The 4,285-nt window shown below is 50.6% G+C and overlaps 1 non-coding gene across 1 annotated transcript; it reads left to right on the forward strand.

The window, feature by feature from the left end:
• The first annotated feature begins 227 nt into the window (after positions 1–227).
• On the forward strand, positions 228–289 carry MIR9-1 (microRNA mir-9-1). Its single transcript, NR_049351.1, has one exon. It is a non-coding gene; the product is annotated as a microRNA mir-9-1 (primary transcript).
• Positions 290–4,285: the final 3,996 nt, after the last annotated feature.

Below are 4,285 nucleotides of genomic sequence, written 5' to 3' on the forward strand. Positions count from 1 at the left end.
GTCGCGTCCTTCCCACGCCCTTTTCGGTCTCTGTGGTCTCTGTGTCCTGGACTCGAGGTCCTTCCGACTTGAACCCCGTTTCTCTCTCCGCCCCCACTTCCACCCCTGTGCCCTCTCCCACCTCCACCGGCGGCCGGGAGCGGCGGCGGCGGCGGCGGCGGCGGCGGCGGCCGGGAGGCTGCGTGGAAGAGGCAGCGGCACCAGCCAGGAGGCGGGGTTGGTTGTTATCTTTGGTTATCTAGCTGTATGAGTGGTGTGGAGTCTTCATAAAGCTAGATAACCGAAAGTAAAAATAACCCCATACACTGCGCAGAGGGCCCAGGGAGAGCTGGCCGCATGGGCGGGCGGGCGGGGGAGGCCTACGCGAGTGGCTGGGGACGTGAGGACCCCCGGGCCGCGTGGGCGAGAGGAGGAGCCGGTGGCCCGCGGGCCTCAAGACCGCACCCCAACCTGGGCCCGCGCAGGTAGGAGGCGCCGCCGGGTTCCCGGTTCCCGTTAGCTAGATGCTCCGTCTTCGCCCAGAGCTGGGAGGAGGCCAGAAAGAGGCGGGGTGGTTCCTCCTCAGGATGGGGCCTTTCTGGACCAAATGTAGAGTGGGCCCCTGCGGGGGAAGCTGTTCTGAGGCAGAGCTCCGTTGAAATCTAGTTGTGGGGTTATTTGGGACCGTGCCTGGGGCTCCCAAACCAGGCGTCTCCCGTGGGTGCCGGTGAACAGCTTTCCGCAGGCTATCCACAGCTCTTGCTGGGGTGGGAGGCTTTGGGGGAGCCCCTTCCCTCCTCTGGAAGAGAAAAGGAAAGAGCAAAGGCCCTACCTGGGGTTTTTGCTTTCATCTGCTTCCCTGAAGCCAAGTAGGTCTACCTGGCTGGGGTGAGAGCTGAGAATGGCAGAGTGGAGATGAGCCGCGGAGGAACTGGAGGTACAGGCTGGGTTCTGGGGCCCTGGGGTGCAGAGGATTTCTCAGCTCCCTTGTTCACACTCTTTACTCTCTCTGACCCAGGACCTGGGTCTGATGTCTTGAAAAGCTTCTCATGCCATCTTTGTCTTCATTGATCAAATGGGTTGAGTTGGGGTCTTTTAGGACATCTTCCCTTCCCATCCCATCCTCACTCTCTTAGAAATCATCTCCAGGAGCAAATGGCCTCAAGGAGCTCAAACACAAAGGAATTTGTAGCTTAGTATTTATGCTGCCCAGAGAAATCAAAGAATTAGATTAATCAGGGCCTTTCCTAAAAGAATCCATTTATCTGAGCTGACCTAAATATTTTAAGCAAAAGCATTTGGGTGCAGTTGAGAGGAGGGTGGTCTAGAGTCACTTGGTAGAATAAAACTAAATGTAGCAAGGCCCCACTGACTTTACTTCCTCTCCCGGGTCTATCCCCCACCACCTGGCAGGAGTGCAGGAGTGCAGGGCTAGAAAGAGGACAGGACAACTGGACAAAATGACCTTGTAGTGACTCCAGTTCCCTGTGTTAATTTACAGTTTCCTCCAGGAGCTGATTTTATAGCTAGGAGATTATGATTCAATTATATATTATGTGGGAGAAATATTGGGGAACCAAACTAAAACAGCAGGCTTCCAAGTGCCTAGAGCACACGTTTCCTCCCTTCGGGGGTTTGGAGGAAGGAGAGATTAACCGCCTCTCGATTTTTCAGCTGTTTGGAATTTGGTATTTTTGGAGGGAGACAGTGGAGACAGGATTAGGGAGAAAGGGAGCAGGTTTGGGCAGGGACTGAGAATCCCTAACAGCACAGGGTACCTCCTGGTAACAGCCTCTGTCTCTCTGCCTCTCTTTGATCCTCCAACACTGAGGAGGCTGCTATTAACCCCATTTTACAGATGAGGAACCACAGACCCCAGCATGTACCTGATGTTATTCAATAGTTTCAACCCCCGGTGGGGGGACAAGAGGGATGAGTGAGAAGGGAGGGTATCTGCGCTTCAGGGGAAGGGGAAGGTCCAGGAGAAGAGACCTCAGGCCTGGTTGTGACAGGAGGAGAAGCACCAAGAAAGACAAGCCCTTTTTTTCTTTTTTCTTTTTAACTCTTCATGCAGCTGGTTGGAAATGTGCATATGGGATCTGCTGAGACTCATCTACATAAGACTTAGAACTTATATTTTAGCCACAGTGGGTTTATGTTGTTATTGTGGGATCCCCCATCAGCACATCTGACCACTGGCTCTCCAAAGGAGAATAGAGGGGCTAAGGGAGCACGTGGGTGGAGAGTTTACACCCTATAGAACAAGCATTCCCTCCTTCCAGGGAGAGGCCAGGAGGGACATAGTGGCCAGGAGGGATGTGGTGGGTGAGTGTGTGCTGCCTTATGTGTACATGTGGTGGTGCACATGGCTGTGTGGGCAGGGCTGTCAGGGAAATGATGGGTGCCTGTGCTGGGAGCTGCGTCTACTCATGAGGGTGAGAACCCAAGTGACCTGGCTTGAGGTTGGATGTGTGTGACCCATCCACAGTGGGCAGGAAGCTTGGCTGTAAGATCAGGGATGCCTGACTATGCATAAGCATAAATCCACTAGAGGAACAGACGCTCTGGGATATGGGAGGGTTTACCAAATGCAGACATCACAGTGACACCCCCGAGTCCTGCCGTCTGCATCCTCCAACTTTTATACCAGGTAATACCTCCTCCACTGAACGCACTTGGAGAACTGATGGTGTGGGGGTGCAGGGAGGCTGGCTCCAAAGGGGCTCAAAAGAGCCTCACCACTCACCAGTTAGCAAATTTCTTCCTTGGTACCATCACACTTCTGTGTCCACGAGTTTTTAGTTTTATTCTTCAGATCTTGCAACATCTACCCATTCCTACTGGGAAACAGGTTCTAAGCTGGTTTCTTTCCCCATTTTCCTCCCTCAGTCTCATTCTCATGCCTTCCTACTGAATTCTGAATCCAAGAGTTCAAAGGCAATTTTCTTCTAAATATCTGACTCAAGTTTTGATTACCACCCACAACCTCACCCTGGGTCAGATTTTCCCCAATATGCAGCATTGAAAGTTTTCCCCAGCCACAAGCATCATCTCTGAGCTTCCAATGTTTATATAAGGGGGAGAAGAATGTATGCCCTCAGGACCGTTACATGGAGCAAAGAAGTCTATGTAAAAGATCTTATAATACATTATGATATCCATGGGCGAAGAGTAATTCTTAAGCTACAGTTTAGAACAATAATCTGAAAATATACGGTTGATCTCAGGATGCAAAGAGGACAGCTCTTTGGTATGTTCTTGACTGAGGATCTCAACACATTTAAACTTGAGGAAGATCCTCCTTTCCCAGCTTTGGAGCTAAGGAGGCACTCCTGGGGACCTGGAAAGGCAGTGTCTGAAGTTTCGGAGGAAGAGGAACAGTCCTTGGGAAGCCCCTTAAGGGAAGAGGCTAGAGTCCATGGGGCAGAAGGGCCATCACGTTTTCTCTTCTTAACAGTCCCTATCACCTATTGGAAGGGTACTTAGGATTGGTAAACTGACTTACATAGAGAAATATGGCATGGGTAAATGATAATTCCAAGTTTATTCCATTAAGTTTCTAGAATTACTAAAAATACAGTTTATTTGGGTAAAGGACCAGTTAGGAATGGGTATAATTAACAAACCAAATGGAGACCTACCTGCCTATCAGTGTGCAGACTTTTCTTTGACACTGAACAACTTTAAGAAGGGGTGTTTTCTCTCTTCCCTCCCAGTCTGCCACCTCCCTGAATGCCAAATTAGTCCCCAAGGTTGGTAACCTGCCAGAGAAGCACAGGCCCCTCTGCATTCTTCTGGGTCTGGAAGTCCTGCTTGAAGTCTGCACTTCCCAAGGTTTGGGAACTAGGATATTCTGATACTTATGTCTTCACCTCATTCCCACCCCAATGTTTTGGGCACAGATCAACCTTTTCACCTTCCTTCCTTTGCTATTGAGACCTCGGAGATCTTGGGGGGCTGTGGCACTATCTCATCCAGAGGCAGAGTGTGCCAGCTTCCCTAGGAGACAAATGCATTTAGGTTAATGCTTTAAAATCATTGGAGGGAAGGAGTAGACAAAACCATGAAAACATTCTTGGAGCTTTGAGGAAAATGAGAAGCAGGATTATGGAAGGTAAAGGTGTGTAGGTGCATATTTAGATAGGAGAGACATGAGAGAAATGGGGAACCCTTCCTTGCCACCCAGGCTCTCCCAAAGCTCAGAGTGACACCCCCCCTGCCTGCCCTAATCCCCCCATTAAGGCTGCTCTGAGTTTGTTATGACAGCAGCTGAAGGCCGCTGAATTGCTGTTTGCTGTGTCTGCTA

This window comes from Canis lupus, chromosome 7 (assembly GCF_011100685.1).
Source record: "Canis lupus familiaris isolate Mischka breed German Shepherd chromosome 7, alternate assembly UU_Cfam_GSD_1.0, whole genome shotgun sequence".
In the NCBI taxonomy this organism is placed as follows: Eukaryota; Metazoa; Chordata; class Mammalia; order Carnivora; family Canidae; genus Canis; species Canis lupus.